This window comes from Pseudophryne corroboree, chromosome 11 (assembly GCF_028390025.1).
Source record: "Pseudophryne corroboree isolate aPseCor3 chromosome 11, aPseCor3.hap2, whole genome shotgun sequence".
NCBI classification, from domain to species: domain Eukaryota; kingdom Metazoa; phylum Chordata; class Amphibia; order Anura; family Myobatrachidae; genus Pseudophryne; species Pseudophryne corroboree.
In genome coordinates this window covers 73,296,513-73,321,782 of record NC_086454.1, presented here as the reverse complement: position 1 = coordinate 73,321,782, position 25,270 = coordinate 73,296,513, and the positions used below count along the sequence as shown (strand labels likewise).

The following is a 25,270-nucleotide window of genomic DNA, read 5'->3' as shown; positions in this document are numbered from 1 at the left end:
GGAACTGCTATTACCCTTACAGGAGCAATTCTAACAGCCTCTTCCTGTGTAGATTCTACTGCTTGTTGTGGTACAATTGTTTCAGTGTAGTGCATGGTGCCGTACTTACCCGTTGACACGACCTCACCTATCCCTCCGCTAGGGGCTTTCACTAATCTCGTGGGTGTCGCTGTGCCTACTGTGGTCTCTGCTATGGTGGCTGCAAGAGAGAGAGCTGAAATTGTTGCTGAATCGTCTTCTTGATCACACTCCTGAGGAAGGTTCAAAACAGGGTACATCTTGCACGGGTTAATACTTGCATGAGTTATTTGGTTAACATCATTAACATTTACAGGGTTACTAAGAGTTTGTGTTTTACAACCCAGTGCGTTTCTCTCCGCAATCAACTTCTCTCCTGCAATGTATGGTGGAGGAGGAGCTGTGGCAATCAACTTCCTGACTGCCCCAGATCCTGCCGCCAGAGCCAAACCTCTCTGTATCTCACCTTCCTGGTGCCATAACTGTAAACAATCATGATGTTGAATTCGTCTCTTTGTTGATTTTACGAGACATATCCTCCTCCTTAAATTTTGTAACACTTCTGGACTAAAGCTACCTATTCTTGGGAATTTGTCCCTGTCTTGTACAGTCATTCTCTCCCATTCATCACATAAAGATTCGGTGTGAATTCCATATTTTTCACACATTACATATCGTGCCGACCCAACTGGTCGGTTCACAGAATCAACCTGAACCAGGGTTGATCGCCCCCTACCTGAACAAATGGCCCCCATAATCTGCAGGCGTTGCTTATTCCTCCTTGAATATCAAGGCTTTCAGCGAACCCTTACAAACAAACCAAGATGTCCTTGGGCAGGCCGGCGGTGGTGGTTTATCAAGTACCCCACTTACTTCTCGCCCACGTTGGCCTGTGCTGCAATCACTGTAGCCAGAGCTGCTGGACCCAACCTAGGGCCCCTGTGAACCTTTAGTTTACTGGAACATATGAGGGTTACCCGCAGGACACTTACTCTTTCCAGTAAAGTTGGGGTTGTTAGATAGTTCCTGAGTGACCAGCGAACTTCCCTTCCAAAAATAAAAAATTACACAAATCACGTCAGAATGTACAGATAGCGTTTGTGACCACTTTACTCTAATGGTATTAGGTCAGATTACTAACTACTGCACACAATAACGTGCGGTCCAATCGTTCAGTATACGAGCACTACTTGTCATGTACTGAAAGATCAATGGAATCTATGTTTCCGGCTGCGATTCCTTCAGCCAGAGCTTGTATGGCCTATATGGGTTCTGCACCAACACCCCAGGCGTTGTGCCACTGGACTTTTATAGCGGACCTTTTACCTTACGACCTCCTGGTCTTGTTAACCTTATGACCTCCGCTATACTCTAATGCTCAAATATTATTTAACCAGGGATGCCTCCCTGGCCACCGTATATGTCACTTACACGTATGTCCCTTGACGAGTACCCGGCTTTCCTTTTGGTTCCACCTTAAAGTTATATAAACTTTTGTATACAAAACACACTCACTCAACACATGTACACTTTTGTTTCTATATCTATTTCTGCGCAGAAATTGTCTTTAGGCCAAAAGTGTTACCAATTAGGAGCAGGATCTGTTAAACTAAATTTCAGATTTTCCAAAAGTAGATTTGCGTTATTTACCGCTTCGCGTTATCTACCGCTGTGCGTTAATTATCGCCTTTGCGTTACTTCACTTTATCACAACTTGAGCTACGTGGGCGTAACCGGACGCTACGTTGCGTAATGAACGCTGCGTGCGTCTGCCTTTTGGATTGCGTACGCTAGTCTTTGTTAGCGACACGTGTATGCAATGCAAAGGATCCACCGTAACACAATATATTTTTATCAATGTAAATGATCCCTGATCATCTACCGCAATTCACACTGACTGCCTTGTATCTCAGACAAACCGTGTGTTTGTTCTATACTTTAACTATCACCTCTACTATTAAATAACAGCAAATCTCTTTTTAGCACTTTCTATCAACTATAAAATTGGCAAACAGGAATAGTGATATACGAAAATGAAACAGAAATGCAGATATATGTATGCGTGCGTGTATACGCAAGACAGAAGAGAAATAAAAGTTTTAAAAGACACAAGCGTTTTGTTCTTACTTCCGGTTCCCGGATTCCTTCAGCACTCTTTATCTAAGCGAAGCAGACGCTTATCCCGTCAGCACTGTGAGACAACCTCCCACCCTTTGCTGGAGGGATAATGTCTGCTGATCTACCTAGTGCAGATATGAGAAGGATAGGACGAGCCCGCAATTGACAATGCTAAATTCCTTTGTCGTATAAACAACCCTTTATGAAGCTAAGAACACTGTACGCTGTTTACTTAAGAAGTACCGTAATGGTACGCTAGTTGCGTAACGATCGCTCAGCCGTAGGCGAGACGCTCAAGCGTCACGTTCGCTCACGGCCCAGCGATCACAGGACACGTTATTGGTTATGTCTAGGGTAATGATTCGCTATGGCGTAGCTTACGCTCGAGACCACGAGGAGGTCACCAGCGATGCAGACGCTCACAACACTATACCTTTATGATAAAACCTTATACCAATGAAATACACTGAATACCTTAATGTGAGTACAGGGTGTAAGTGCAACCTTGTGTAACCTGACTAACTACAAAGCTGCTTGAGCGTCACCGACGCTCAAGTGAACACTTATCACTATAGAAAATACACAGATGCTGGTTTAGGTTCCAAGGCCTATTAACTGTATTATATCTAATATACTTGTAAAAGGGGATAACAGTACAAATGATACACTACAATATAACAGAGACTTCCTAACCACAGAACTAAACAATAAATACAAAAAGACAATACTACTCTGACCTAAATGCAATACAGTACAATACTATCTAATACAATACAATACTAGCCTAGTCTAGGGGAGATATGAGAGAACAGAACAGAGAGAGATAGAGAGAGAGAGAGAGAGAGAGAGAGAGATGAGATGAGAGAAATTGGCTCACAGAAAGACAATGATTACGGAGAGAAACTTACACACAAAGGGTATGATCGCCTGCGCCTCGATATCCAGCTCCCGGCTATCAGCAGATAACCGTTGATGAGAGAGTGAGCTGGATGTGGTCGGCCTGCCTATTTATGCCCCACACACAATGCAATCTCCTGGTCCTACAATCCCATTGTCCATTGGCCGAAGGAATTCGGCCCTGCATCATAACAAAAGGTCATAGGGTGATTCATACAGGTGGGCTGTGACGATTTCCAACAGCTCAGGTGGGTGGGAAACTGGGTTTCCCGCCGCATACCTGAGTATGTGTAATTAATAGAAATGGACATAAACTTCTTATGTCCATAACTATTCGCACGAGCGATTAATACGCTCCAAACCAACACCGGAATATTGCTAATTAAATACTCTTCTGATGGGTACCAAACACTGCTGTATGATTCCTGTTAGACCCTTTGTACGATATAAAGAGGGATTCCTCAGCTCTGGGACATTGTATTTTAACCAAACTTTCAGAATCTATCAAAGGGACCATGATCTATAAACTACATTAATTGTGAACATTTGTAACGAATGAGTCGCACGCTACGACTACATAAACTCTACCGTAAATACGCATACCGCGCCTGCGAGTGCACGTTATTGCGGGTATGCGAATCCACGGGAGAGCGCATGCACGCGCAGCGCGGACCAGTGTGCGGTGCAAATATGGCAACGTGCATTGAGACATATTTCTGACTTTGACAAGGGTTTAAAAGAACGGGGTAGTAGGTGCACTCGGCCATCCTGAGGAAGCCTGCTTAGACAGGCGAAACTAGTTGATAGCAGAGGCACTAACAACTGTCTGCCGGCAGACACCATGTCTTTTTGGACCTGTGGCACTGAAGTAAGTGTTTACCTATGGTACATCCCTGACTAGAACGTCGTTTGAAATCAGGAGATGCTTGCATTATACAAAGACTGAAGATTGTGTTGAGCAAATCAATTGGTCTGGTGGGACACTGTTTATTCCTGGAGGTACAGGACCTTACCACAGCACTAATTCAATTCTTCTGTAATGAATCAGAGCTTACTTGGAGATTTTGTTTGTAGACTTTGAGTGAGTAAATCGCTGAAATAAGAGTATCACTGAATATATATGTTTTGTGTTGTTTTGTTGTGTTAAGTATACCGGTATTAGGACTCACAATTAGTATTTTTAATCTCTTATATAGAAATAGAGCTATAGAAATATTCCTCTATGATGTGTTTTTAACACTATATCTTGAATAAAGAAAATATATTCATTTGAACATTTATATTGGATTGAGGTTACTTATTCATTCTGACACCCTGACATCTTTAGTGGGAAATATATAAGATTCACTTGATAAACTTAGCGCTGGGAGATATTTTATATTTTTTTCTTTATTCAAATGGGACAACCTGAAGGGCCTTTAGGACTAACTTAAATCCCAAGGCACTGTAGGTAGAACAAAAGGAGGTTGAATGTGCAGCATTCCTTGGAAAAAAAGCGCGCACATCCTGTAGGTTAACAATTTTCTTTTGGAAACATACAGTCAATGCTGACACTTATACTCTCAAGGAAGTCAGCCATAAAACTTTGGGGGTAATTCCAAGTTGATCGCAGCAGGATTTTTTTTAGCAGTTGGGCAAAACCATGTGCACTGCAGGGGAGGCAGATATAACATGTGCAGAAAGAGTTAGATTTGGGTGGGTTATTTTGTTTCTGTGCAGGGTAAATACTGGCTGCTTTATTTTTACACTGCAAATTAGATTGCAGATTGAACACACCACACCCAAATCTAACTCTCTCTGCACATGTTAAATCTGCCTCCCCTGCAGTGCACATGGTTTTGCCCAACTGCTAAAAAATTTCCTGCTGCGATCAACTTGGAATTACCCCCCTTATGCATTCATTCCTGAAGGAATGCTAAGACTCTGGAAACTCTGAAAAACCAAGGGTCAAATTTGTTACCTGCGCCATAGATATATAGATCTGCCATATTTGGTGATAAATGCAAGCTCAGGAAATTTCCCTTGCTCTGAGCATAATTAGAATTACCTGTTGTGAGAGTCCTCTTGCCTTCAGGGTGGAAGTCTCGAGAGTCACTTCGTCAAAGACAGCCTATCCAGGTGTTTGTGATAACCAGGACCCTGAGACAGTAGATCTGGCCATTGAAGGAGTAGAAATGAAGCATCCATCGACATCCTCTGCAGATCTGTGTACCAATGTCTTCTGGGCCAAGCCAGAGCTATTAGTATCACTTCACCCTTCCTTGTCTTACTTTTCGTATCACCCTGTCTCACAAGGCGATTGATGGAAACATATGAACCAGATGAAAGTTGACAAGTCATCCACAATATCGGTCTGGGATTTGTTCTTGACCCATATGCAAAGCCTTTGTTGTTCTGACAGGACGGCATGAGGTGTATCTCCGGTAACCCCCATTATCTACCAGTGTTTTTTTTAAACTTTGGGGTGTAAATCCATACGTTTACCTGAATGGCGAGATGACTGAGAAAATCTGCTTCCCAGTTTAGGACTGCCGGAATGAGTACGGCGGACGAGGCTGGATAACGAAGTTCTGACTTACCTTCTTCATTATGTTTTGGCTGCGAGAGCCTCCCTGATGATTGAGGTGTGCCATTGCGATTGCATGTCTGAGCAGATTCGATCTGGATTCATCAGTAGGATATTCTTTGCCTGAATAAATGCCAAATATATGGCCCGAGGTGCCAATATATTTATTGGCAGGCAACATTTCTTCCTTGGTCCACTGCCCCTGGAAGCAACTCCTTCATGACACTTCACCCCATACTCCATCATGTCCGAATGTCTACACCATCACACGCATTACCATGTAAATGGATATCGTTTGACTGTGTAGCAATTCCTGAATCCTTAAGTGAATTTTGGATATTTTGTTCAGAGGTAAATTACTCTCTGAATACCCAATTCCAACACAGCCCCCAAGTGAGTCATCCGATGTGACGGAACCAGACACGAATTTGCCTAATTTATGAGATAACCATATCTCGGTAACAAGCTGTTGTCTGTTACAGATGACAGTGAACAATTCTTGAGACTGTGCCAGGTTTATTAAGTTGTCGAGGTATCGGTTTTTATAAAATGCTTATCTCCTGCTAACCGAGATAAGATACCATCACTGCCATCATTTTGGTGAATGCTCTGGGAGTTGTGGTCAGCCCAATGGTAGGGCCGGAAATTGAGGCTGGTGGATAACAAACTAAGAGCGCTGATGGAACAGTGCTATAGGAACATATGGATAGGCATCCTAAATATTCTGGAATGCCCTAAATCCTCCTGCTTTATGGCAGAAATAATGGAACGTAAAGTCACCATATGAAACCTGAGGCACCCAAAAGTACTTGTTCAGTGCTTTGAGATGGAGGATGGTCCAGAATGACCCATTTGGCTTCTGGACTAGAGACAGGTTGGAATCAAGCCTTGTCCTTAATCTCCAGGAGGAACTGAATTATCACTCCTGACTGAAGCACCTGAACTGCCTCTTGCAAAGCCCTAATCTTAGTTTCCACTGGAGATGGGCTGGTACAATTTTTATTGGTATTACCAGGAGGTTTACCATACAAGTACTAACCAGGACCAACATTACTTAGCTTCCAAGATCAGATAAGATTGGGCATGTCCAGTGTGGTGTGGCTGTAGATCATACCATGACATACCACCTTTTTGCACCCAGACATCTGTAGTAGACTGCTGCCAGCTCTGTGCAAACTGAAGAAATCAGCTTCCCACCCTGGGTCAGGCCAGGTGGAGGCCGACACCATCAGACTGATGGCTTACTGAATCTTCCGATTTGAAAACAGGTCCTCTGGTAGCCCAATACATTTTAGTACTACCAGACTTGTTGGATTGGACTGTTTGCCTTTTACCCTTTCCTTTTGCTTTTCCTTGATTCCGAAAGGACCGGAAAGATGAAAATTAGGCTTGATTTTTTTTGTGTGAAAAAAAAAACTTCCCTTTCTTGGAGTCTGATTCCAAATACTGTTAATTCTTTATCAAAAAGAATATTTCCAGTAACAAAGATAAGACTCCAGAACCTTCCTTGATTCTGAGTCAGCTTACCATGTACATAGCCAACCTGTTCTGCAAACTGCTGCTGCAGCTGCTGTCAGAGGCAATTGTACTCATATCCAGGTCCGCTTATCGTTGCCTGTTTGATATGCATTATGACATTTTTGCTTTCTAGATGCCATTGAAAGATCCCCTTTCAATGCATCAGCCCAGGTTGCCACTGCTTATGCTATCTGAGCTGAAGCCAAGGCTGTATAATGATTGTCCCAGACAAAAAGAAAGAATGGTCTTTAGAAAACCATCGAGTCTCTTATCCGTGACATCATTTATTTATGTTGAAAACAAAAATAATGTAGATTTCCGCAGCAATCTAAGATCTGCAAATCTACTTTGGGAGCCACCATTATTTTTTAAACAGTCCCCAGCTGGACGAGGATAATTGGAATTCCATTTCCTGAAATTCTAACTTCCTGTTGGGCGTAACCCAACATAATTTCCATCAGCTGTTTTGGGACGTTTAAACACAGCTGCCTTAGTTTCTAACACAGGCTCTGCTATTTCTGAGGACTGAATGGCTTACATAGCACTAATTAGCTCAGGTATGTCCACTGAACTGATATCCTTCCGAAGTGCACTGAGTCCTCAGCTAAACATGTGTAGACTGTGAAGATGTATCATGTCTTATGTGATTTACTTACCACAGGCCTTTCAACCTGCCATTGTTAAGAGGTTGACATTCCCTAGGTGGATCACTTCAGAATGAAAGCTGCATGTAAGGGTTAATAGGATAACCTATCGCTGGTATAGGAGCTGGCATTATCTGCTCAGCTACATTGGAAAATGTCTGTACAAAGTAGGCCATGAAGGTTCACCAGAACCTGTGCCTGCCTCGGTTACTTAAGAGGCTTTGGATACAACTAAACCATTTCGCTCATAATCTCATTGAACCAGTCCTGATAGGTTAACCTAGCTCTGCAAGACAACATGAAATGAGTGTTGGTGCTGCTGTAGAAAGTGTATTTTCCTCACCCTTGCCGCTCTTAGACATGATAAATAAATCACACACCTTTACAGTGTTAATACACAATTTGTGACTATATGTCACTTTAAAATTTGTTAAAGTGACATACAATCTGACCCTACCCTGCTTTGCACCAGCATTGAGGATCGAAATACATAGAAAAACTGACGATTTATATATAGTAAAGTCAGCAATCACACTAGCAGTCAGTCACAAGTTATACATTAGTATAATAAGCAATGTGAGCACATAATCAACTACTAATACATTTCAAGTATGTAGGAGAAACATATTACTGCATTACCTGATACAGAAGTTTTAAACGTATTCAGTTGCACAGCAAAAGAAACCAGAGCAATAGTTATCAGACTCATATGCATTAGGCACTTTATCTATTCATACTCAAAAGGTAGATAGAGTCTTAGTGCTGTTTTACTCGGCTCAGTAGAGTGGGATACAGGGAGACTCACCCCGCTTCCAGGACCGATCAATACGTTTGCAAACGCTGAGTGGATCCAGACGCTATTAGTGTAAACAATCGCTCCGTGAACCTATAGTGAACACAGACGCCCAAGTGAACACTGGCGCACCAGTCACACAGCCGCCTATGCTGCGACTGGGTCCCCTCAGTACACAGCGTCTTGGACGGAAGCGGGAAAAAAGTTCATGACGGGAGACTTGGAGGAAACTGGTCATGAACCGGGGGAGGGGCGACAAGGGAAGCGTCTGACTCCCCACTGCTGACATCAGCCCTAGGGATTGCGGCTTCATACTACCCCTGGAGCCTATGATTCATAAGGCCTAGTGCTGGTGCACTCTCGGTGGCAGCCGCATCAGCGACTGTTTGGCAGTCTCCTCCCAAAACAGTGCAGTTGTGTTCGTGTTCCCCCTCTAAGTGGAACTGATGCCTTACCTTCTCCCCATGCTCCGGCCACAGCCTGGTTATGTCTGCTGGACCTGCTAGTTTTATCCGACACAGATGCCCGCCGAAACAGCACTGTACTCGTGGGTAAGCATTGTTGCGACCCGGCGGGTAGTTGTTGGAGCGACTCTCAATTCAATTGTTAGTAAATCAGGGGATCCTATATTCGTCTATGTAAAAGTACTGATGTTTTGTCAATATTCAGTTTTGAGTGGGATTTGGTTTTATTCAATTTCACCTTTAGTAAATCTCCAAAAGCAAAATCAAATGCGAAATCACCAAAATACCAAAATTGAGCATTAGTAAATATGGGGGTTAGTCAGACCTGATCGGTCGCTAGGGTTTTTTTGCACTGCTGTGAGCAGATAGTCGCCACCCCTAGGGGAGTGTATTTTCGCTTTGCAAGTGTGCGATCGCATGTGCAGCCGGCCGGTACAAAAAAGTTTTGTGCAGTTTCTGAGTAGCCCAGAACTTACTCAGCCGCTGCGATCACTCCAGCCTGCCTGGGACTGGAATTGACGTTAGACACCCGCCCTGCAAACGCTTGGACATGCCTGCGTTTTTCCAAACACTCCCAGAAAACGATCAGTTGACACCCACAAAAGCCTTCGTCCTGTCAATCTCCTTGCAATCTACTGTGCGAACAGATTCTGCGTACAATTCATCACTGGGCAACAATCCACTTTGTACTTGTAAGACACGCCTGCGCATTACGGGTGCATAAGCATGCGCAGTTCTGACCTGATCGCAGCGCAGTGAAAAAACCTAGCGTGTGATCAGGTCTGAATGACCCCTAATATCTCTCTGTGATATATTGAACATATGGGTGTTCCTGAATATATGTAACAATAGAACATGTGGCAAGCGCACTGTTGGTATAGTGACAGCCACAATCCCATCTGCCGGGATATCGTACGTATCCCGTATGTAATTGTGTTACACTGTGGCAGTCAACTTTCTACACCTAAGGGTCTATTTACTATTGGTCCATTTTCATCAATTTTCAACTAATGAAAATCATTCTAAATCAATGTTGTGTTTCAGGGGCTAAAACACATATTTACTAATAGACGATTTATATTAATTTGTAAATGTTAGTAAAAGTGTGTTTTAGCCAGTGAAACACAGCTTCAGTTTTGATTGATTTTAAATTAAAATTGACCTTTAGTAAATACACCCTCTATAGTCTTCCTACCTCCTGCCACAGAGGAGTGTTGTCTGTCTAACCCCCCCCCCTCCCCACCCCACCCCCAAACCCGGCCCTAACCATTATGATGCCCTAGGCAAGATTTTGGCTGGTGCCCCCTAGCACAGCCACTAGTTCTGCTTCTGACCCTGCACCCCTTTCCCATCACCATCATCCCTCACCCATAGCAGTCCTCATTTTGGTTCTCCTTCCTTCTATAGTTTAAATAGGAACAGTGTGCACATACGGTGCGCAGCCCAAAACGAGGCATGTTCTTGCTGGGAAGGGGCATGGCCACACAATAATACCCTCAGTTGAAATGACACCACACAGTACTGCAACTTTATTCACATTACATCATGCAATAGTGTCTCTTATTCACGTTACATCAGACAGTAGTACCACGTTACTCTTCACAGTAGTGCCCCTTGTTCACATTACACCACACCATATTGCTCTTTATTCACATTAGACAACACAGTAGTCCCCTTTCTATACATTACGCCACAAAGTAGTACAACTTATACACATTAAAAAATGAGCAGATTCGGTTTTACTCGGTTCTCAAAACAGCATCTTATTGGCTATCCAAAACACGTGACATCCGTGAGCCAATAAGATGCCGTTTTGAGAACCGAGTAAAACCGAATCCGCTCATCTTATACACATACTGTATCACACATAATACCACACAGTAATGCCCCTTACACATATGCCACACATTATTAATGCCCTAATACAAATAATGTCCCTTACACATATGCCACACATTATTAATGTCCTAATATGTAAAATGATACACATAATGCCCATTACACAAATGCCGCACATTAGTAATGCATTTAGTATGCAGATAGAGCCGCAGTCACACACAGATTACAGGCATGCTGCATATCATTTTAATCAGCAGAAGCTGCGTGTGCCCCATAGCAATCCAAATGTCCTAGGCATTTGCCTAGTTTGCCTATGCTTAGGGCCGGCTCTGCCTACCCCACACCCAAGAGTAACCTTATAAAATGGCACTAAAGATGACATATCTGGTGTTGTGACCACATTTGCTGGCTGGGAGCTACTCCTACAGTATAAAAGCATCGCAGATATGTGATGCTTTTGTACTTGTATGACGGGTAGGGCCTGACATGTGGGGCGGGATAGCCCTGTGCTGGGCGTCCCCCCGCATGTCAGGTAAATTTAGCACATCTACGATCAGGTCTGAATCACCCCTTGAGACATCCACTTACAGTGTACATGCATTAATACCAACTGGGGCGTCCTCAGATACTGGCAGCATTCGCACCATTGAAAATTTCACCTGCCATGTAGCAAGTGTAGTTTCTCCATCCAAGTCTGGCCTCCTGTGTGCTCTTCTCCCTGTGTGCATTTGAAATGGCAACTGCAACTCTGTATTGACACAATCAGGACGCGTGCGCAGTGCGACTTAGCCGCATGTGCTTCACCAAAAAATCACTTCACAGTGTTTCTCCTTTCCCCCTCCATATTAACATAAAATGCAGAGCAAACAGTTACGACAAACAAATACATAAAAATAAAACCTAAAAGCACACTACACTTGCGCAAATAAACAAAGGCAGGACTAAAAATGATAATAGACACAAGGCACAATAACAGTCATTGAAAAGGACAAGAAAAAATACACAATACAACTGTAAATAATACAAAAAAACTAAACAACAGTCATTATTTAATTTTCCAAAAAGCCACCAACCTCCAACAAGCTCTAGCAAACTACTTCTCTACACCTTTGCTAAGTCAGTTGGTGGTTTGTCTTGTTCAGCAAGGCTAGGGTGATAGAAGCACCAGGACCTGCCCACCGGTTTCTGTTGGTTTTGCAATGTTTTCCATGAGTTTGGCTATTGACAGATGTTTTCATCTAAAACAACTAAAGCAACAGTGTTTTGGGTCTTTAGAAATTGATGCACACTCGCAGCATTTTACAAAACACTGTGAAAATTGTTGGATAATAAATACTGTATTTTGTTCCTCCTCCCCCCAACTGCTGGTGATGCTCATTGGTTTGTTAATGACTATTAAAAAACTTACCCCAACACCCCATTTTTAGGGCAAATTTTAAGCTTAAGATTGTGTAACAAAAATGTGACCTCTAGGTGAGGCCCAGAGCATACAGTATATTTGGGAAGCCGACGCCAGAATCCCGAACGATCACAATGCCACACAGGGTCTACTCCCACTCGTGGGTGTCCACGACACCCATAGAGCGGGAATAGAGCCTGTGGTGAGCGCAGCGAGCAACCGAGCCTGCTGAGTGGCCAGCGCAGTGATCTCGTAAGGGACTCTGTTGCGCTCGCCCCCCTGCCGGCATTTCGCTGCCAGGATCCTGCGGTTGATATGGTGATCGCCGGGATCCCGGGTGCCGGCAACGTGTTACCAATGCGTATATTCTGAGGTACTCACACAATCACAAAGAGCATCCAGAGATATTTTACCCATTACAGGCCGGTAAAAAGTGTTGGAGGGACTGCTAGCTCAGATTTAAAATTATAGACCTGTATTATTTGTTTATGCTATCTGATACAATTTTTATGTTCCATGCACAGTTATTGGTCCAATTTGCAAGTCACTGTTAATTATTTGCCTAGGTAGAAGGGAGTCACAATTCATAGATTAATTAGTTGGTTGCAAAATAACACACTATGGGGGACATTTACTAAGCAGTGATAAGAGCAGAGAAGTGAGCCAGTGGAGATGTTGCCCATGGCAACCAATCAGCACTGAAGTAACATCTATAATTTGCATATTATAATATACAGAGCTGCTGATTTGTTGTTGGGGCAACTTCTCTACTGGCTCACTTCTCCGCTCTTATCACTGCTTAGTAAATGTCCCCCAAAGGGCCGTATTCATCTTCAGTTGCAGTCAGGTTCGGGGACAGGCGGGTACAAATGTTCTCCAGCTGCCACCCCCTTTCACCCTCGTTACCGGATGCTGGCTCACCTCTGAGTGCCAGCAGCAGAGCTGAGCCGTAGGTAAAGCACCTTCTGTTGCCGCTCCCCCTTCTCTGTATCCCAGCTTCACTCTTGGTGGTCAGTTGCCCACTCTACTCTGCTGAAATCCTCAAGCAGCTAGGAACAGGACTCCCTCTGGTCCCCTTGTACAGTTAGGACCCTGACTCCTTCCCTGGCCTCACGTTCCTCTATATGCGGCCGCCCCTGATTACAGCTCAGTGTTTTCAGCATGGGCATCGGCACAGGGAGGTGTGCACTCTAAAGGCAAATACCCGCAAATCGCAGGTGTTTAGTGGGCGGAGCCTAATGACAAAAAGTTGCCTGGCTCCATGAGACCTGTGCTGTATCACTGTGTTACCAGGTACTGTTCTCCCACTCCCTCTCTCATCTTGCTCCGCTCACTCAGACAGTATCTTTCTCTCCCCCTGACAGACTCTCTCTCCCTGACACTGTCTTTCTCTCTCTCCCTGACACTCTCTCCCCCTCTCTGAAACTATCTTTCTCTCTCTCCCTGACACTCTCTCCCCCTCTCTGAGACTGTCTTTCTCTCTCCCGCTGGATGGCGACCGCAGCTTTGTTGCGACCCCCCCCCCTCCCACGCCAGCAATCTAAAGCACGGGATCCAGCCATTGGCATGGTGACCGGCTGGATCCCGAACCCCAGTCGCACAAACCCAACCCCTCTCTTCCTCTTATTTAATCTTTTTCCATGAAATCCTCTTTACCTCTCCCTGACCCACCCGTCTATGTCTCCCTATCTCACCCTGAGACCCTCTCTTTCTCTCTCTCTCTCTCCTACTCCCCTAAAGGGACTTGTAGTGACAGCGGCGGGGGTATATGGGGAGGGGGGTAAAGGCGGGGGTCGAGGTGGAGGGGGCCCCAGAGATATCTGTATAGTGGGTCCCAAGATTTCTGTTGCCGGCCTTGGTTGCAGTTCTAGTATTGTAGCAGAACTGCAACTGCTGAGAATTTCACAGCAAGAGTCGCCCAGCAAAGAACAAGCCGCCCACTGATGCGTTTGCAATTCTGCAAATGCAGCCGCAGTTTAGCAATTGCATCGCAAAAATCAAGCACCATCGACAGTTGCTGATGACCCAGGGCTACTCAGAATAATGAGAATGCAGTCGCACCGGGCATCATGTTTTAAATCGCAACAATCACAGCTGATGTCAGATGTAAACCCCGAAAACATCAATGACATGCCTGCATTTTCTCACCCTCTCCCTGCAAACGCCATGTGTATGGCCATGAACACCCGCCACCTGTCAATCAACCTGCGATCGCATCCCGGAAAGATGCGATCACAGAAGAATTGCAAATTGCAGATCGCGCATATGCAATGCATTTGCAGCGCATGCTCAGATGCCCGATGATCGGCCAATCTGCAATTTTGCAAATTTACAACTGAACTTGAATACAGTAAGTCCCCAATTTCAGAATATGTCAAATTAATGCCCACATCTCTTTTGATTGCCAGAAAATAACCACACAACAATATGTGGACAACTATATATTGTAATATTGTTTCAGTTACAGGGTGTATGAGTGTAACAGTACATTCTTCCTAGCCATTTTTGTTTTCTCTTTTCTGATTGGTCACAATACTTGCAGGGGTAAATGTATGAAGCAGAGTGGAGAAGTGAGCCAGTGGAGAAGTTGCCCATGGCAACCAATCAGCATTGAAGTAACATTTATAATTTGCATACCATACAATTGTACGGTGCAGCTAGCTCACTTCTACACTCTTATCACTGCTTGATACATTTACCCCATAATGTCTACCGCTCAGACTGATTTGTGTGTGAAAAAAATGTTTAACACCAGGCGCAATAATTAGTATTATTAGTAAGTGCCGTACAAAAAAAACGCTGTCTTCTGAGCAGCTGATATCAAGTCCACTTGGTGGGGTAAGAGAAATACCAAATTTTACCCCCCTAATTAAAGTTACACCGGATGAACTTTTCATAAGAAGGGCAAGTCCACACAGCGCTGTTGAAAGCAAAATATCTGCTGCAGTTTCCCCTCTCCGGCTGTCTATAAGAGATCCGGATAATAGTGGCCGCAATTATCAGGGTTGAGCATAGCGCATATCATCAGCATTCTCCCCTGCAAACAAAATACTGAAGTGACTGTTTAAATACCAGGGTCGAGCATTGCACATACAATCAGCGTTCTCCCCTGTAAATATATTAAGTGATTTTCTTTAATACAGTCTCTCCATCACAAATGGATAGAATATCGTAACCTGATTTTTTTAAATAAGGGCTATAAACATGCACCATCCAGAGCAACTGATTTGTGTGTGTAGCTGGTAGAGATGTGCGGCGGGCACTTTTCGTGTTTTGGTTTTGGATCTGAAGCCCCGCTCGTGTTTTGGATCTGGATTGGTTTTGCCAAAACCACCCTTTCGAGTTTTGGTTTTGGTTTTGGATGATTTTTAAAAAAAAAACATAAAAACAGCTAAAATCACAAAATTTGGGGATAATTTTGATCCTACAGTATTATTAAACTCAATAACATTCATTTTCCAGTCTATTCTAAACATCTCACACCTCACAATATTGTGTTTAGGCCAAAAGGTTGCACAGAGGTGGCTGGATGACTAAGCTAAGTGACAAAAGTGTGCGGCACAAACACCTGGCCCATCTAGGAGTGGCACTGCAGTGTTAGACAGGATGGCAGATTTAAAAAATTGGCCCCAAAAAGCACATGATGCAAAGAAGAAAAAGAGGTGCAATGAGGTAGCTGGATGGCTAAGCTAAGCAACACAAGTGTGTGGAACAAAAACCTGGCACATCTAGGAGTGGCACTGCAATGGCAGACAGGATGGCACTTAAAAAAACTAGGCCCCAAACAGCACATCATGCAAAGAAGAAAAAGAGGTGCAATGAGGTAGCTGGATGACTAAGCTAAGCGAAACAAGTGTGCAGCATAAACAACATGGGACGTGCTGCAATTTGCCCAGATGTAATACACGCACAATATTGGTGGCACAGGACAGTGGCGGATCTAGACTTTACTTTTAGGGAGGCGTTTTAAGAATTAATACCGACTCCTCCCCTCTCTACTCATTGCTCCTTCCACTTACAGTCCTGCCCCTCCCATTTTCGGTCAATATATGCCACACAGTGCCCCCAAACACATTATATGCCACACAGTGTCCCCCAAACACATTATATGCCACACTGAAATAGGGCTAGGAAGCACAATATGCACTTGGATCAAAAATTGGTTAGATAATAGGGAGCAGCGCGTTGTTGTTAATGGATCCTTTTCAAATTGGACTGAAGTGTTAAGTGGTGTGCCACAAGGCTCAGTATTAGGACCGCTATTGTTCAATATTTTCATTAACGACCTAACAGATGGTCTAGAGCAGATAAAATGGATAAGTGTCTTAGCGCACACCTAGCTTGAGTGTATAAATTATACCTTGTATTTACAAAGAATATCCACAGTGAGACAGGGTTATAAAATATCAATTTATTATTACGTAGTAAAAATAAAAATCTAAAAGCCTTGTAGGTCAAAAAAGTTCAGGTATTTCTATATATGACTAATACTGCTAATCAACTCTTTTTCCCCTAGTACCGGTACACATGACTAACAAACAACATACAGACCAACATATATATGAATTACCCGTGGGCACACTACTTTTAGCGTTTTACCCCACTGGTGTAAAATTTATATCAGTCTCTGTCCAGAAAAAGATAAGGATTTGCTGTTTTCCTTGTTTGAACACAGTTTCTGACAGCTTCCACTGAGAGTCAAGCTCGGTAATTAATGAGCATATTCTGTTATTATGATCAAGTGTCCCAAATTTTAGGAAGGGCTGCTACTGGGTAGTCTCTATGTGCCACTGAGAGTCAGGGTTAGTTTGGTCAATGCGGTCAATAGTCCCAATACTTTTGGAAAGACTGCTGGTGAATTGTCCTTTACATTGCACAGTACTTTCCTGTATAATAACAAATGGTGGTCTGGGGTATTACCCCGCCTACCTCAAAGCCGCTGCTTCTATAATGGGAAGCTCGTTGGTGATGCAGTGCAGTGTGCTCAATGCTGCTGTTTTTCCATGGGGAGACCCGTTGGTGGTGTAGTGGAATAAGCTGTAGTCTGCCGGCAGACTTCCGTTGCTCCGTTTCCTCGTCCGTGCGGTCACAGGAGCAGGATAGATTATCGAAGGTCTAGAGCGCATGGTGTAAATTTTTGCAGATGATACCAAGTTGTGTAAAGTTATAAATGCAGAGGGGGATGCTGAGTCGCTTCAGAACTACTTGATTAAATTAGATGCATGGGCAGCGAAATGGAGAATGTGCTTCAATACAGACAAGTATAAGGTAATGCACTGTGGTAACAAGAACAAAAATAACAACTACATACTAAATGGGGTAAAATTAGGGGATTCTGTACTGGAAAAGGACTTAGGTGTCCTCATAGATAGCAAATTGAGCAGTAGTACCCAAAGTAGGATTGCAGCAAAGAAGGCTAATAAGATATTAGCATGCATAAAACGGGGAATTGATGCTAGGGACGAGAGTGTTATACTCCCGTTGTATAAATCACTAGTGAGTCCACACCTTGAATATTGTGTACAATTCTGGGCACCATACTACAAAAAGAATATCCTGGAGCTAGAAAAGGTTCAGAGGCGGGCGACAAAACTAATTAAGGGCATGGAGACGCTGGAATACGAGGAAAGGCTTGCAAGGCTAGGCATGTTTACATTGGAAAAGAGGAGACTAAGAGGGGACATGATCAACATCTACAAATATATAAGGGGACAATACACAGATCTTGCGCAGGACTTGTTTTTGGTTAGATCAACACAGACGACTCGTGGACACTCGCTCAGGTTAGAGGAGAGAAGATTCCGCACAATACGTCGTAAAGACTTTTTCATTGTAAGGACGATACGTGTTTGGAATTCCCTGCCTGAGGGAGTTGTAATGGCAGACTCAGTCAACACCTTTAAGAATGGATTAGATAAATTCCTAATGGATAAGGATATCCAGGGTTATGGTGCATAGTCACACACTATAGTTATTATAAAAAAGAGGGATAAAACGTAACGGCAGACATCAGCATCAGTCAAAATTTTATACCAAATAATCCTGCATAGGAGACCACAAAAAGGTTGAACTCGATGGACAAATTGTCTTTTTTCAACCTTAGATACTATGTTACTATGTTACTGCGCCCCCAAACACATTATATGCTACACAGTGTCCCCTAAACACATTATATGCCACACAGTGTCCCCAAACACATTATATGCCACACAGTGTCCCCCAAACACATTATATGCCACACAGTGTCCCCCAAACACATTATATGCCACACAGTGTCCCCCAAACACATTATATGCTACACAGTGTCCCCTAAACACATTATATGCCACACAGTGTCCCCAAACACATTATATGCCACACAGTGTCCCCTAAACACATTATATGCCACACAGTGTCCCCTAAACACATTATATGCTACACAGTGTCCCCCAAACACATTATATGCTACACAGTGTCCCCCCAAACACATTATATGCTACACAGTGTCCCCAAACACATTATATGCCACACAGTGTCCCCTAAACACATTATATGCCACACAGTGTCCCCTAAACACATTATATGCCACACAGCCTCTTTCATGGACACTAGTGTAGCACATGATGAGGACAGTACAGTGCCAGTACATGGAGGCAGCCACTGCCAGGCATGGGTGTATGACAGGTGCAATTCCCCAGACAAACGGCTGATTTGGTTACCAGCCCTAGAGACGCTGCTCATTATACGGCAGCTGAGACTGCTAGCTGTGCCTGCCCTGCAGGATGGGACTTGTAGTTCCCCCGGAGTTACATTACGCACAGAGGGCTGGCAGTGTGCTTGCACAGTATAGTGTATGCAGGAGCCCGTCAGTGTGCTCATTCAGGGCACAGTATAGTTATGGTGTATGCAGGGGCTGAAATTGAGCTCACATAGGGCAAAGTATAGTGCATGCAGGGACTGGCAGTGTGCTCACATGGGGCACAGTATAGTGCATGCAGGGACTGGCAGTGTGCTCACACAGGTCACAGTATAGTGCATGCAGGGACTGGCAGTGTGCTCAGATAGGGCACAGTATAGTGTATGCAGGGGCTGCAGTGTGCTCACATAAGGTACAGTATAGTGTATGCCGGGACTGGCAGTGTGCTTACACAGGGCATATGCGCATATAGGTGACAGTCACTGTCCTTGCCCCAATGTATTCTCCTGCACCATATGACAGCCTGCAAAGACCCCTCTCTCCCCTCCTCCACTATCACTGTGCCCCCGTCCCCTAGTACATGATGCCTGCAGACACCAGCCAGGCTGAGCATCACATATGGTGTCTCTGTGCACCCCGGCGAGGGATGCATGCAACACAAGGCACTCCACCCTTGCATGTACCCCCTAGGTCACACTGACCTGTGTATGCTGCAGCACCCTGCAACTCCTGCTCCAGCAGCCGCAGGTATGGGACTGAGAGTGGAGGCTGCTGACGGCCAGATCACTCAGCGCCCCAGAAGAGATTGAGTGGAGAGCTGCTGCTGACGTCATGTTGAGCCTTGTTTTACCGGGGGCGATCACCCTTATCGCCCCCCTGTTGGATCCACCACTGGCACAGGAGAGCGTGCCCCTTAACCACACACACGGCAAAGCCTGTAAAATTAATTTGGGATAATAATAACCCTTTTATTTGGAGCTATTATAATAATATCAAGCACAGGTGAGCGTACCCCTACACCACACAGGGCAAACTCTGTAAAAATTATTTGGATAATAATATAAGTAATGTATATAACCCTTTTATTTGGAGTAAATAATATACAGCACAGGACACCACAACTGGACTTATGGCAGCACAAGACAGCACCATTAGACTGGACTTATATGGCAGTACCCCTGGACTTATACGGCAGTAACCCTGGACTTGTACGGCAGTGTCAGACAGGATGGCATTTTAAAAACTAGTGCCCAAACAACACATGATGCAAAGAAGAAAAAGAGGTGCAAGATGGAATTGTCCTTGGGCTCTCCCACCCACCCTTATGTTGTATAAACAGGACATGCACACTTTAAAAAAACAATAATTTCAGCGAAAGGGTCTGCCACACGACTAGCTGAAATGAGCGGTTTGTTTGGGCCCTCACCAAAAAAGTTACAATCAATCTCTCCTTGCACAAACTGGCTTTACAGAGGCAAGATGTCGACCTCATCCTCCGATTCCTCACCCCTTTCAGTGTGTACATCCTCCTCCGCACAGAGTATTAATTCATCCCCACTGGAATCCAGCATCACAGGTCCCTGTGTACTTTCTGGAGGCAATTGCTGATAAAGGTCTTCCCGGAGGAATTTATAATTCATTTTGATGAACATCATCTTCTCCACATTTTGTGGAAGTAACCTCCTACGCCGATCGCTGACAAGGTTACCGGCTGCACTACACACTCTTTCGGAGTACACACTGGAGGGGGGCAACTTAGGTAAAATAAAGCCAGTTTGTGCAAGGGCATCCAAATTGCCTCTCATTCCTGCCAGTATACATACGGACTGTCTGACATGCCTACTTGGATGCTGTCACTCATATAATCATCCACATTCTTTCAATGGTGACAGAATCATATGCAGTGACAGTAGACATGTCAGTAATTGTTGGCAGGTCCTTCAGTACGGACCAGATGTCAGAAATCGCTCCTGACTGCCCTGCATCACCGCCAGCGGGTGGGCTAGGAAATCTTATCCTTTTCCTCGCAGCCCCAGTTGCAGGAGAAAATGAAGTAGGAGCTGTTGACGGGTCACGTTCCGCTTGAGTTGACATTTTTCTCACCAGCAGGTCTTTGAACCTCTGCAGACTTCTGTCTGCCGGAAAGAGAGACACAATGTAGGCTTTAAACCTAAGATCGAGCATGGTGGCCAAAATGTAGTGCTCTGATTTCAACAGATTAACTACCCTTGAATCCTGGCAAAGTGAATGAAGGGCTCCATCCACAAGTCCGACATACTTTGCGGGATCGCTCCGTCTTAGCTCCTCCTTCGATTTCTCCAGCTGCTTCTGCAAAAGCCTGATGAGGGGAATGACCTGACTCAAGCTGGCAGTGTCTGAACTGACTTCACGTGTGGCAAGTTCGAAGGGTTGGAGAACCTTGCACAAGACGGAAATCATTCTCCACTGCACTTGAGTCAGGTGCATTCAACCCTCCTTTGCCTATATCGTAGGTAGATGCATAGGCTTGAATAGCCTTTTGCTGCTCCTCCATCCTCTGAAGCATATAGAGTGTTGAACCTCTTGCTTCAGGAGATGGCAGGGCAGGTTCAGGAGTGTTTGCTGGCACTCCAGTCTTTGGCACGCAGTGGCTGAATGTCGAAAGTGGTCCGCAATTTTTTGGGCCACCTACAGCATCTCCTGCACACCCGTCATTTTAAAAAAAATTCTGTCTCACCAAATTAATTGTATGTGCAAAACATGGGACGTGCTGGAATTTGCCCAGATGTGATGCATGCACAATATTGGTGGCGTTGTCCGATATCACAAATCCCCAGGAGAATATAATTGGGGTAAGCCATTGTGCGATGATGTCCCTCAGTTTCCATAAGAGGTTGTCAGTTGTGTGCCTCTTATGGGAAAGCAGTGACACATAGCATAGCCTGCCTAGGAACGAGTTGGCGTTTGCGAGATGCTGTTACTGGTGTTGTTGTTGCTGCGGGAGGCAATACATCTACCCAGTGGGCTGTCACAGTCATATAGTCCTTAGTCTGCCCTGTTCCACTTGTCCACATGTCCGTGGTTAAGTGGACATTGGGTACAACTGCATTTTTTAGGACACTGAGGACACTTTTTCTGATGTCTCTGTACATTCTCGGTATCGCCTGCCTAGTGAAGTGGAACCTAGATGGGATTTGGTACCGGGGACACACTACCTCAAACAATTCTCTAAGTCCCACTGAACTAATGGCAGATACCGGGCGCACGTTTAACACCAACATAGCTGTCATCCACTTTGCAACAGGATGACTGCTGTCATATTTCATCTTCCTCACAAAGGACTGTTGGACAGTCAATTGCTTAGTTGAAGTAGTACAAGTGGTCTTCCGACTTCCTCTCTGGGATGACAATCGACTCCCAGCAGCAACAACAGCAGCAGCAGCAGCAAGAGCAGCAGCAGTAGGCGTACCACTCAAGGATCCTCTGGAGGATTCCCGGTTAGGAGAGGACTCCTCAGTCTTGCCAGTGACATGGGCTGCAGGAATACTGATGTTCCTGACTGAGGAGGAAGTTGACATTGAGGTAGTTGGTAGGGTTGCAGGAGCTTGGGTACAAGAGGAAGAAGGGAATTAGGTGTCAGTGGACTGCTTACGCTCTTGCCCAAAGTTTCACAACTTGACACTGACTTCTGATGAATAAGCTGCAGATGACGTATAAGGGAGGATGTTCCTAAGTGGTTAACGTCCTTACCCCTACTTATTACAGATTGACAGAGGCAACACATGGCTTGACACCTGTTGTCCGGATTTGTGGAGAAATAATTCCACGCCGAAGAGGTGGGTTTTTTGGTATTTTGCCCAGGCATCACAATGGGCTTATTCATCCCATGGATAACAGGTGTCTCCCCTGGTGCCTGATTTAAACAAACCACATCACCATCAGAATCCTCATCGTCAACTTCCTCCTCAGCCCCAGCAACACCCATATCCTCATCCTGGTGTACTTCAACAGTGACATCTTCAATTTGAATATCAGAAACTGAACTGTGGGTGCTACTTCCAGCACTTGTAGAGGGCATGCAAATGGTGGAAGGAGCCACCTCTTCCCATCCAGTGTTGGGAAGGTCAGGCATCGAAACCGCCGACACACTTGGACTCTCCTTGGGGATTTGAGATACCATCTTAGAACGCACAGTTCTTTGCTGTGCTTTTGCCATCTTAACTCATAATTTTTCTAGTGGGAGGATGAGGGCTTTCATCATCATGTGCAGCTGAACCACTAGTCATGAACATAGGACAGGGCCTTAGCCGTTCCTTGCCACTCCGTGTTGTAAATGGCATATTGGCAAGTTCTACGATTCTACGTTTCTCCTCAGACCATTTAAATTTATTTTTTGGGTCTTTTTACTGAACTTTTGCTTTTTGGATTTGACTACTACCTCTACTATGACATTGGGCATTGGCCGTGGCAGACGACGTTGATGGCATTTCATCATCTATGCCATGATTAGTGGCAGCAACTTCAGCACTAGGAGGAAGTGGTTCTTGATCTTTCCCTATTTTATCCTCCACATTTTTGTTCTCCATTATTTTTCTGGAGTTATATAACAATATGAGTTACAGGAGAGCGTACCTCTACCCCACACAGGGAAAACCCTGTGAAAATTATTTGGATTAAATACTAATAACCCCTGTATTTGGAGTAAATAATATACAGCACAGGACAGAACCACTGAACTTATATGGCAGCAAAACTGGACTGGATTTATACGGCAGTACCACTGGTATTATACAGCAGTATCACTGGACTTATACGGCAGTACCACTGGACTGGATTTATACGTCAATATCACTGGATTTATATGCCAGTACCACTGGAATTATATGGCAGTATGGAGAAGAAGGAGAAAAAGACAAAAAAAACTTTTTTGGGAGCACTCATTTGTAATAATCGAAATAATATGTGTAATAATAGATATTAAAACGTAACTTTTAATCAATCCTTGAATAAAGAAACTTTTGAACAAGAAGTTGGGACTCGTGTCTGTTATGATTAATATGTAGAAAAAATCTTATTTAACCTTTTTAACAAATGAGGTACAAGATAAATGAAATAAAAAGGGTGAAAATATCAAAGGGATAGTGGAGGATACCGAATGGTTTCTAAAGGTCCCGGGTATCCAAGAAATCACTTTACATGCCTAAGTTATGGATATCAATGATAGGTATATATGCATATATGCTAACTGGATAAGGTTTGTAAAAATGGAGCTAAGGATGGATGTAATGAGAGTGGGGCGAAAAGAGTATTTAGATTTCCCTTGATGGGAGAAGGGGGGGGAGAAAGGAACAGGGAGAGAAAAAAGAAAAAGGGGGGGGGGAGGGAAGTAGGATTGGGACGGAGAGTAGAGGCCCACTGCACCTGGTATTCTCAGGAAGTTGCCCGTCCTGATACTGGCCAGGCCATGCCTGCTATGCTTCCGAGATCGGTCAAGATCGGGCGTATTCAGGGTAGTATGGCAGTGGGCCTAGGATGGAGGAGAAGAGAGAAAAGAGGAAGAGGAGAGAAAAAAAGGAGAGAAAAAGAGAAAAATCACCGCAAAATCTGTACTCTAATGAGTCAGTACCATAATAGTCTGAAATGTTTTTCCAAATAGGAGAGTGTGTCGAATAAATTCAGAATTGGGGGCAGCTCTTTTCCTTAAAAATGGCCCACTGCACCTGGTATTCTCAGGAGGTTCCCCTTCCTAATACTGACCAGGCCATATCTGCTTAGCTTCCGAGATCGGACAAGATCGGGCGTATTCAGGGTAGTATGGCCGTGGGCCGTTTAAATAAAGGAAAAGATAGGGATAAGTCACACTCTACTTATTGTACTTAGCAAAAATCAAGACTAAAATTAGTCCGAGGTATTTCCAGAAAAGAGTGTGCGGTGAGAAAAATAGAGAGAAAAAAGGGAAATCTTAAAGTAGAAAATAATTACTGAGTGAGAATATGGAAAAATGCACTCACAATGAAATATGTTGTGTAAATAGCAAATTCTGCACACACTGTATATTAAGAGCTCAGGGCTGGCTCACAGATAATTGCAACACAACAATAATAATAGGAGCACTAAAGTATGTGCACTGTTATTTGTTCCATCAATAAGGAGCAGAAAACAGGGGAATCAGGAAGATATAGGTTTAGAGCTCAAGGCTGGCTCGCATGAAAAATCACTTAAATCATATAGCATTCAGTAAAGGCAACAAAGAATGTGTGCTCATATCTTGATCAGTAGATACAGGGACAAAAAATTATGATTAGAGCTCAAGGCTGGCTCATAGAAATATAAACTCTGTAGCATATTCTTATGGACTG

The 25,270-nt window shown here is 44.1% G+C and overlaps 1 pseudogene; it reads right to left on the bottom strand.

The window, feature by feature from the left end:
• Nucleotides 1-24,619: 24,619 nt before the first annotated feature.
• LOC134971238 (5S ribosomal RNA) lies at nucleotides 24,620-24,737 on the bottom strand (annotated as a pseudogene).
• Nucleotides 24,738-25,270: the final 533 nt, after the last annotated feature.